We start from the raw sequence: 10,035 nt of genomic DNA, 5'->3' as shown, positions 1-10,035 counted from the left end.
TGGGGAAGCCAGGTGATGGGCTAATGATATATTTAGGACTAATATTTTCCTCATTTCATTTGCATGTACACAGGGGACACAGTCAGTGAGATCGGGCCCAGCTCTAGGTCTATTCAGGCCCCTGGGCAATAAAGTTACAGTGATCACCTCTTCGATTTTTCTTCCTCATCTTCCAAGAGCCATAACTTTTTTTATTTTTCAGTCTATAGAATTATACGAGGCCATGTTTTTTGTGGTATGAACTGTAGTTGTTACTATTAACATTTAGCAAGGAAGTAACGCAAGAATGGTGGTCCCCGAAGAGCCAATGTAAAAATGGAGGCCATGGAGTGACAGCTTAAATGAGTCCGTCTGTAAATACAAGAGCTTTGCTGGGAGACGGAGCAGGTTAAAAGGAAAAAAATAAGAGAAATATAAAGGGTTATTTCCATCTTATGAAATGATAACATATCGCTAGAGTACGCCATTACTTTAAAAATCGGGGAAGATCTGAACCCTGGGTCCCTATGATCCTAAAACTGAATTCCGCTGCGGTTTGCCATCTCCTCCATTGTAGAGGTGATAAACCACAGGGCAAAACCGCAGGCTAATGCACAGATAAACCGCAGGTCTTTTGACCTGCGGATTTTGCAAAATCCGCGCGGATCAATCCGCAGACCAATCCGCAGCGTGTGCACACACCCTTAAGGGACCCACATCTGAAGCCTCTTCGTTTTTAGAAATCCCAGTGATATTCTTTTCATCAGCTTGGAATAACCCTTTAACCCTATGTATATAAGTATTTTTTTCTGCTTATATTTGAATCTTAAAAAACACTTTATTTATAAAATACTAGCTGAAGAGCCCGGCGCTGCCCGGGCATAGTAACTAACTGTGGTTAGTTATAGCAAATTATAATTATCCTCCATCCCATAGTCCCATGCCCATATACCCATCATACGTATCCACCATCCCATAGGCCCGTGCCCATATACCCATCATACATATCCTCCATCCCAAAGTCCCGTGCCCATATACCCATCACACATCCTCCATCCCATAGTCCCGTGCCCATATACCCATTATACATATCCTCCATCCCATAGTCCCGTGCCCATATACCCATCATACATATCCACGATCCCATAGGCCCGTGCCTATATACCCATCATACATATCCTCCATCCCATAGTCGAGTGCCCATATACCCATCACACATTCTCCATCCCATAGTCCCATGCCCATATACCCATCATACATATTCACCATCCCATAGTACAGTGCCCATATACCCATCACACATCCTCCATCCCATAGGCCCGTGCCCATATACCCATCATACATATTCACCATCCCATAGTCCAGTGCCCATATACCCATCACACATCCTCCATCCCATAGTCAAACATTATGACATCATAATGAGCGGCGGGGCTTGCAACCTATGTTGACATCAGTGTCGCCATGGCAACCATTATGACATCATAATGAGGGGCGGGGCTTGATACACACACTTTTTCCCCATTATGTAGATAGTGGCAAAATTGTTTGGTGAATTGGAACGCGCGTGGTTAAAATTTCGCCTCACAACATAGCCTAGGACACTCTCGGGGTCCAGACATGTGACTGTGCCAAATTTTGTGGCTGTAGCTGAGACGGTGCGGATGCTAATCCTGGACATACATACATACATACATACACACATACATACATACACACTTGAGCTTTATATACAGTATTAGATTGGAAACCCCCTTTATAATTGGCATCCTGCAGCCTAGGGGAATCCCTGGATTAATTAATATAATCGATACCACTGTCTTTTTTTATTTTTTTCCCCTTAGGGCTCATACTCACTGGCGAGAAATATGGATGAGTGCAATCCGATAAAAAAATGGATTTTTTACAGGAGAACGATGGCTTAGATTGGATTGGGAGTTAAATAAAGATGGAAAAAATGTGTGTTTATTTATTTCATTAAAACTCTTTATTCTTAATGTCTTGTGTGTTTTTTAACCCTTTCAGATTAGTGGATTAATAATGGATAGGTGTCTTATTGAGACCTCTCCATTATTAACTAGGCTTAATATCACCTTACAATAGCAAGGTGACATTAATCCCTAAATACCCCATATGCCACCTGCCACAGGGCAATGGGAAGAGAGAGGGTAAGTGCCGGAAATGGGTGGCTGGGGGCAGATTTGTTTTAGCAGGGGGGGCAATAACAATGGTCCCTCTCTAGGCTATTAATTTCTGCCCTCAGTCACTGGCTTGCCCTCTCTGGCGGAGAAAATTGCACGGGAGCCCACGCAATTTTTTTCTGTGAATTCTTTAATTTAACACCTACAACTCCAAGATTTTACACACATACAATACTGACATTATTATTAGGGACACATATAAATCTAACGGATATGCAATGGTTTACTGTATGTAAATCATGTCCCATATCTTGTATAAGACAAAAAAAAGCAAAAAACAGCACAAAAAATAGCAATTGGGTGCAAAAAGCCCTCCAGGCAGTTACCAAACATTTGCAATAGCATCCAAAAAAGATGAAGGCTGCACACCGGTAGATAAAATTCAAGTGCACATGGGCCAATAAACCGCACTTGAATTTTATCACCTCGTGTGCTGCCTTCATCTTTTTTTGGATACTATATATATATATATATATATATACCTATACTATCTGCATATATTTATTACATCTATTCTATTCAAACCTATTCTATTCTTTACTGTACGCGGCATCTGCCAGCTTTTATCTATCTATATATCTAACTATATACACACACACACACATATATATATATACTGTATATATATATAAATATATATATATATAAATATATTTTGAAGATTATTTTGTTTTAAAATGATGTGTACAGTGTTTTTTTGCTATTTTAACATGAGATTTTACATGGAGAGAACTGCTGTATGTAAAACCTCATGTTAAAATTGCATTGCATACGGATTGCATACGCATGTCCCGTGGAAAAATCGCACGGAATTCGCATTACACTCGCATGACACTTGTCCATTTTTTCGGTCCAGAAATCAGACTTTTTTTTCTTGCAAATGGGTATGAGCCCTTACAGATCACTTAAGTGTCATGCACGGCTGCAGGCGAGCACCTCTGCTGCCCCCCGTTGGCCCTTTAGGTGAGCTCCATTATGGTCTGTGCAGAATTACAACTGGTGAATGACCGGCATCCTGAACAGCCCCTGGTAAGTAGTTGCACTAGCATTATGAATGTGACCCTGGCACTGAAAGAGTTTACTAGTGCAGAATAAAATTCTTTATAAGGATCCGGTTAGGAGAAAGAGGGGGCTTGTGTATTTTTTACTATTTTTTTCCCCCTAGGTCATCTGTTTGTGATTAAGCATTGTGCAAAACCCAAGTAAATAAAGGAAAAAAAATAATCATCGTCTGCCGTCTACTCGCCAGCGAACACCATAGGCAAAAGCCAGCCTCATATGGTGCGTGATTGATAGCAGAGGGCTCCTGACATGGTTACAAGTTCTGCATGTCCTTCCAATTAGCTGCACTTTCCCAGTCGCCATGCCAGGTTTAGGGGGGTAGTGGCGGGGAGGGATCCACAGTGGGGGTGCCTATTACTCCCATCAGTGTGACAGAGGTACAGAGTGAGCACCCTCCTCCCTCCTCCTCCTCCTCCATCCTCCTTTCCCCCTCCTAGATTTTCCCTACACTATGTACATTTTCATAGAAGTACTGCTTGCTTTTGACATGTGCTGAGCTGGCTTTCATGATAAGGCTGTTATCTGCGCATTGCATGTATGACAACGCCAAATAAGCAGCGCCGCGCCGGAGGCCAAATACTGCCCGTATCGGACACACATACAGGCTGAAGCCCAGGTGGATCGATCGGTAAGTGTCACACACCGTCCTTCTGTCCCTAAGAGTTGTATGGGATAAGACGTGAGTTATGGGGGTCCTGAATTAGTATGATCAGCAAGTAACACTGGGCGCTCATGACCCAATTAATCGCAGATGCACTCATGGTGGAGGAAGACGCGGAACTGAAAAGCGTAACCAAGACGTTTTAACACTTGGAAGGCAGCGAGTCTTCCTGTCATTGCTTCAAAAAGTACTTTTATTGTGCTTTTTGTTTGGGTTGCTTTCTATTTCCAGTATTTCTGCTTATTGTCAGCAAATGGAACATTGTGGACAACTCAAAATTAATTAAAGAGGTTCCGCAGCGTCTCTCATTTCTTCACTGAGAGCCATCCGACGTAGACAGTGGAATGGATTTTTTTTTTAGAATAGGACACATGCATGATTTGTGCCGGGTGTCTGACAGTTGCTTTGGCAAGTGAGGTCGCACAAACCCTTTAAGGACGGACGGGTCTATATATGTTGCACTACATTGAGATTGCGATGTTGTGTTGCATTTAATGATTCCTTTGGTGTCGCACTGCGACCTGCGAACTATTGTGACTGTGACAAATGATTCCAGGCATGGAAGATTTTCTGTCCCCGGTCACAAGTCACACGCAACTCACTCACTCACCACAGACTTCAGTGCATGTCACATACGACTGCGATTTATGTGCAACTTGTCTACAATTGGCCATTTTTTTTAAACAAAATCCCAACTCTAAAATAGTTGCTAAAAAAGGTTAGGTACCACGTAGCGGTAGTGCTTACAAGTTGATTATTGGAAATTGATTACTTATTGCTAATGGACATGAAGTTCAGAAAGCTGCTGAGACTTTTAGGTGGTATTCACCTATGTGAGTAGTCTCTCTCGGAATGTATTCAATCCTTTCACTGATATATTGCAGCAAACCAGGGCCACCATCAGGGCATTACTGCCCTGACTGGCGTATGGGGCTCGGTGGGCAGAGGGGCCCCGTCTCATCTGCTCACTGGGCCACTAGAAGGGTTTGGTCTATTGACAGTGGCGTAATATTTAATAGTCGTCTTTTCATATGGCCCAACCTTTTGGGACCCCTAGTCTCCAGGGCCCCAGGTCCAATTGCAACCCCTGCACCTATTAAAGTTATTCCCCTGTCTATTGAGCATTGTCCGGACTTCATACAATTGTAGCAAAGCCAGAGCTGTGAGAAGTCTTCTTCTGTTGCTGCCCTTCGCTTTCCACCAGCAGAGATGACAAAAATGTTAAGGAACTGAAGTTTTGTGTGAAAAAGCAGCAAAACCCTGGAATGTTTAATTTTGCTGCTGAGGTTGATGCCAAAAGCACAAAAGTTAGGAAAAATTAAGTTGTGCAAGAGGAAATTTGTGTCCCGAGAGCTTTCCTCTGACGCTGGTCACGTCGTGTGCTTAGGACAAAGTCTTGAAGATTGAGTGTACGTGAACGCAGAGATTGCCCCCTAATAATGAGGGTGGTGTTTGGTGCAGCGATGGTGGTTGTGAGCATGTCGGGGCAGCATGGGCAGTGGGAGTATCTGTTATTATGTGCTATTATGTCGCAGGTGCATGGATTTACGCCGGATCTCAGGCGAGGGCGCCGCGGACCCGTCTGTGGCCACAATCACATGTGTTTTACCGATCACCAATTTCTTAAAGGAGCATTTCTAGGAAATTTTCTTGATAACAAAATGCTGTATTTTACGTAAAAACTGTTCAGAGTGAATGGGCAAAGGCCACAAGAAGATTTGTTTGTTTGTTTATTGTTACTTATTTAAATGGTTACATAGTTATTATAGTTGTAAAAAACACTTACGTTCAACCGAGGGATGGGAAAGTATAAAGAGAAGGGGGTTGGGGTTCAATCATCATGCATTGTTATTCATGTTCTTACTGCAGATTTGTCTGTAGCCGTAGTGTTGTTAGTCAGATGCTACAATTTATTGCGGTTTTGCAATGCAGTTTTTGACAGTGTCCATAGATGTACAGATACTTAAGAGACTTGGGAGTTTATTTGTTGGAACCGCACTAAGAAAACACACACACTGTACTATTGTATCAGTTTCACAGTTTTAATAAGATTCACCTGTATTTGCTACAAAACCACAAGAACCTCTGCTTAACCGCAAAGTGGTGATATACCCTTAAGGGCAGAGACAGACTGCCGTATTTCTCGTCCGAGAATCGCATTGTAAACCTCGTACTGGCTGTCGGCTCTCCTGACCTGAGCTTGACAGCTGCATAGTAATCCAGCACGATGTCTGGCTCAGGTCAGGAGAGGTGTCGGGCAAGTCCGTGCAGTGCGACGCGATTCTCGCACGAGTTATACGGCCATCTGACTCAGCCCTAAAGGAGATGTCAGGTACTTTAAGAATTCGCTCACACTGTCATATAAACTCTGATGCGAGAGAATCAGGCCAATTATGCTAATGACACTCGGATCCAACTTTGTCAGCGTGTGATCTGATTCTCTCGCATGAGAGAGAATTTTCCCAGCTCAAAAGTTCAGGTCCCCATGCTTTTCAACGGGGTTCGGGTTCTGGTTTAAGTTCGGGGATAGTTCTGATACCTGAACCGAACTGAACTGAAAGTTCGGGTTGGGTACCAGCAGCCAAACGTCCACTGGTGTTCTCATCCCTACTTTGGATAGGTCATCATTACTAGATCAGGGGGTTGCAATCGGCTCACCAACGGCTGGATATGCTTTAGTTGCGGAACAGAACAGCACAACTCCGTCAACTGCATAGTGGCCATAGTGGGATACTGCAGATCCACCACTATTCATATAGGGCGAATTTGCAGTATTCACCAATGCTGCCATGCAGGTGACGGAGCTGTGCTGTGCTGCTCCGTAACTGATTACACTGAGCCTCCATCAGGAACATTAGATCGGTAGAGGTGCTGGTTGTTGCACCCCACCAATCTGTTATTAATTACCTACCCTATTCAGGGACGCCAACTGTCCAAAATTGCTTTCTCCTTAAAAAACATTTATGGCGTCTGTGATTTTTTTGAAGGTGAAGAAACTTCTACAGATTATTATGACTGTAATTATCATCATTTTACAGTTCACAGTGAATGCAGCAAATGTCTTTGTATCAGAATTGTGGGCTGTACACTTGGATCACCCATAATTTTAATGATTTATTATGGTCTTACAATATGTCCATAAAAAATATTGTCTGTCCGTGATTTTTTGGTACGCTGTCCAGAAAAAATAAAAGGTCATGTTAGCAATCCTGATCCTATCCATCTATGTTAACCCCTTAATGACCCTTAACGGCGGTAGTTAAGGGTACTTAAACCACAGCGCCGTTAATTAACAGTGCTGTGGAAAAAGTGTATAGCACCCCTCAGAGTCGGATTTTCTCCGGGGTCTTGGCTGCCGGGAGTAGCCGAGACCCCAGAGAACATGATTGGAGTTAGTTTTTACTGACCCCGTATGTGATCGCACATCTGAGGAGAGAAATAGGGTCCCTGATCCCCCCTTTGGCACCCCCCGATGTCCCCGGGTCCTCCTGCTTCCCTCCATGGCCGCCGGCATCTTCTTTCGGTAAGAAAATGATGGGCGCATGCGCAGTGTGCCCGCCGAGATCTGCTGGCCAGCACCCGGCAACAATAGGAAGATTTTTCCTATTGGTTCATTTTGGTCTCTGTGATAGACCCTATCACAGTGATCAAAATAAAATAAAATAGTAAGTAAACCCCCACGTTATCACCCCCTTAGTTAGGGAAAAATAATGAAATAAAGAAAATATATTTATTTTCATTTTCCCATTAGGGTTAGGCCGGGGTCACACTAGAGAGGAATACGGACGAGTGAGAGGCGTTAAAAGCACGCATTAGACACGGACAAATGATTCTCTATGGGTTTGCCCCCAACAGCCGTATATTTCTTGGGCGTATTCTACGGTCCGTGCCAATCGCAGCATGCTGCGATTGTCAGTGTACTACGCCCGTAGTACTCCAATGCGTCTATGGGTGCGCAAAAAATGCGGATTACACACGGACCACACGTGTGACTTGCGAGAAATACGCAGGTCTTTTTGCTGGTGACAGGAAATGGGCCAATCCATCATCAGGAAGCTTAGACATGCTAATTAGCTCAAAAAGCGCTCCAGACATCCAGGAAGTACGCCTCCACGGAGTCCTGCAGCGTCATGTCGCCATATTTCCTCAATGTGGAGATGCTGATTGTACTAGTGCAGGAGCGCACGGAAATCTGGGACCAACGTGATGCCCATTATGCAAACCGGGCAAGAAAGGTGGCGTCATGGAGGCGCATATGTCGCCAGATGTTCCACGATTTTGCTGATCGGCCACGTGAGGAGCAGCAGCAACTGAGTAAGTACAACCCAAAAACTGTTTAAAATTACCTCACATCAAAAAAGGCATTTAGAATCAGCCCCCCCTCCTTCCTGTGCTTGGACTTTTTGCCTCATGAGGCGGGTAGATTTTTATGTGACCCATGGTTTGACACTGCCATAATTTGGCCCAGGCCACAAGCTCCTCATCCTCCTAGCCAACCAAGTTATTAAGTGTAGTTACTTGATACCTGAACTATTCTGACCCTGTGTATCAGGCCTGGATGCCCCAATTATATATGCCACCCTGGGTAGAAAGCACACCCTAGAAGGCCACATGCCTAGGCTACTGGTAGCAAATTTGACCTAGCAAATATGTGAAAATGAGAATATTTCCTGTCACATTGCAGTGGAAGATGTGATGAGACGCTAGCGCAGCATCCATGACCAATACAGGCGGGAACATCAGCAGCGGTCCAGGAGTGGTGATGCGGGCCACATAAAGAGGAAATATATCTATTATGACCGCCTCTCCTTCCTCGCTCCAATTCTGGATCTGAGACCGTAAGTAAATACCTCACACCACATTACACAGATACTTTACAGGGCCAAAAAAATGGATTTATTTTTGGCTCTGTTCTATTTCATAACAGAACTCAGTCCAACCTTACGGAGAGAGAAACTGGCTCAGATACAGAGCCCATCATTGATCCTGGGTCTGTAGGGGAAGAGGTGGCTGGCCCATCTTCTCCCCCTCCAAGAAGCATGGGTGAAGATTCCTCCCAGGAAAACCCAGTGCCTGCACCACATACCCCACCACCAGGACCACATCCACAAGCAGGACCGTCTGCTGCTGCACCATCAGCCATACAGGAGGAGCAGGGCTACATCAGCAGCAGCCCAACTGCCCCGATCTGGGGCTCCCCACAGCCTCCTGGACCATCCCGGCGAGGAAGAAGAAGGCGCCCAAGATACCCGTATCAATGTTGACACAGGGGTACTGAACTATCTGGCTAGAGTCAATAATGATAATGGCGAGGAGGCATACTCACGCAGCCTGGCCCTTTATCTTTGTGCCCTTTCCCGTGAGGTGAGGCTACGTATTCGAGGATGTTTTCAGATCCTGCTTGATGCAAGCACACACCCCAATACCCCATATGAGTTATTTGAATATCTGGAGAGGTGGCAACTTTCCCCCAGGAAACTGATGCGCCTTAGGCCGGTTTCACATTAGCGCATTTTCAGCGCGCGCACGGCCGGGGGTAGCTCCGCCCCCGATCCGGCTCTCTGCCTGGCGTGCCCGCCCCTTCCTTGTAGCGCCGCCTCCTAGCGGACAGCGGCGCCTGCGATCGGCGCACCCTATCTTTAGCATAGGGTGCGCCGATCGTGCGCAGGCCGTGCGCTAGTTGCGCTTTGACCTGCGCTGCGCACTTTTGACGGTGCGCCGTGCGCGCCAAAATCCGAAAAGTTTGATTTTGGCGCGCACGGCGCACCGTCAAAAGTGCGCAGCGCAGGTCAAAGCGCAACTAGCGCACGGCCTGCGCACGATCGGCGCACCCTATGCTAAAGATAGGGTGCGCCGATCGCAGGCGCCGCTGTCCGCTAGGAGGCGGCGCTACAAGGAAGGGGCGGGCACGCCGGGCAGAGAGCCGGATCGGGGGCGGAGCTACCCCCGGCCGTGCGCGCGCTGAAAATGCGCTAATGTGAAACCGGCCTTAGACACCCCACACACATGCTTGCTCAAGCAGGCTCTGAGGATCCTCAAATACGTGGGCCTACACCTCACCCCCTTCCTCCCCCTACCCAACCTTTCCTACAGCAGCCACATATGTCTGGCTCTAGCCAACCTCACCAATAT

At 45.8% G+C, this 10,035-nt stretch overlaps 1 protein-coding gene across 4 annotated transcripts in view; it reads left to right on the top strand.

The window, feature by feature from the left end:
- Positions 1 to 3,698: 3,698 nt before the first annotated feature.
- RIPOR3 (RIPOR family member 3) overlaps positions 3,699 to 10,035 on the top strand; it is a 234,104-nt gene continuing 227,767 nt past the window's right edge. For 2 of the 4 annotated variants that reach the window (XM_073580601.1, XM_073580603.1), the window contains exon 1: positions 3,699 to 3,870. The gene's annotated coding sequence lies outside the window, so the exon portion shown is untranslated. The remainder of the gene's footprint in view (positions 3,871 to 10,035) is intronic. The other 2 variants (XM_073580602.1, XM_073580600.1) reach the window with 1 other exon arrangement.

Source organism: Dendrobates tinctorius, unplaced genomic scaffold (assembly GCF_039654945.1).
Source record: "Dendrobates tinctorius isolate UK_male_01 unplaced genomic scaffold, ASM3965494v1 ptg000065l, whole genome shotgun sequence".
In the NCBI taxonomy this organism is placed as follows: Eukaryota; Metazoa; Chordata; class Amphibia; order Anura; family Dendrobatidae; genus Dendrobates; species Dendrobates tinctorius.
This window is presented reverse-complemented; position numbering and strand designations above follow the sequence as displayed.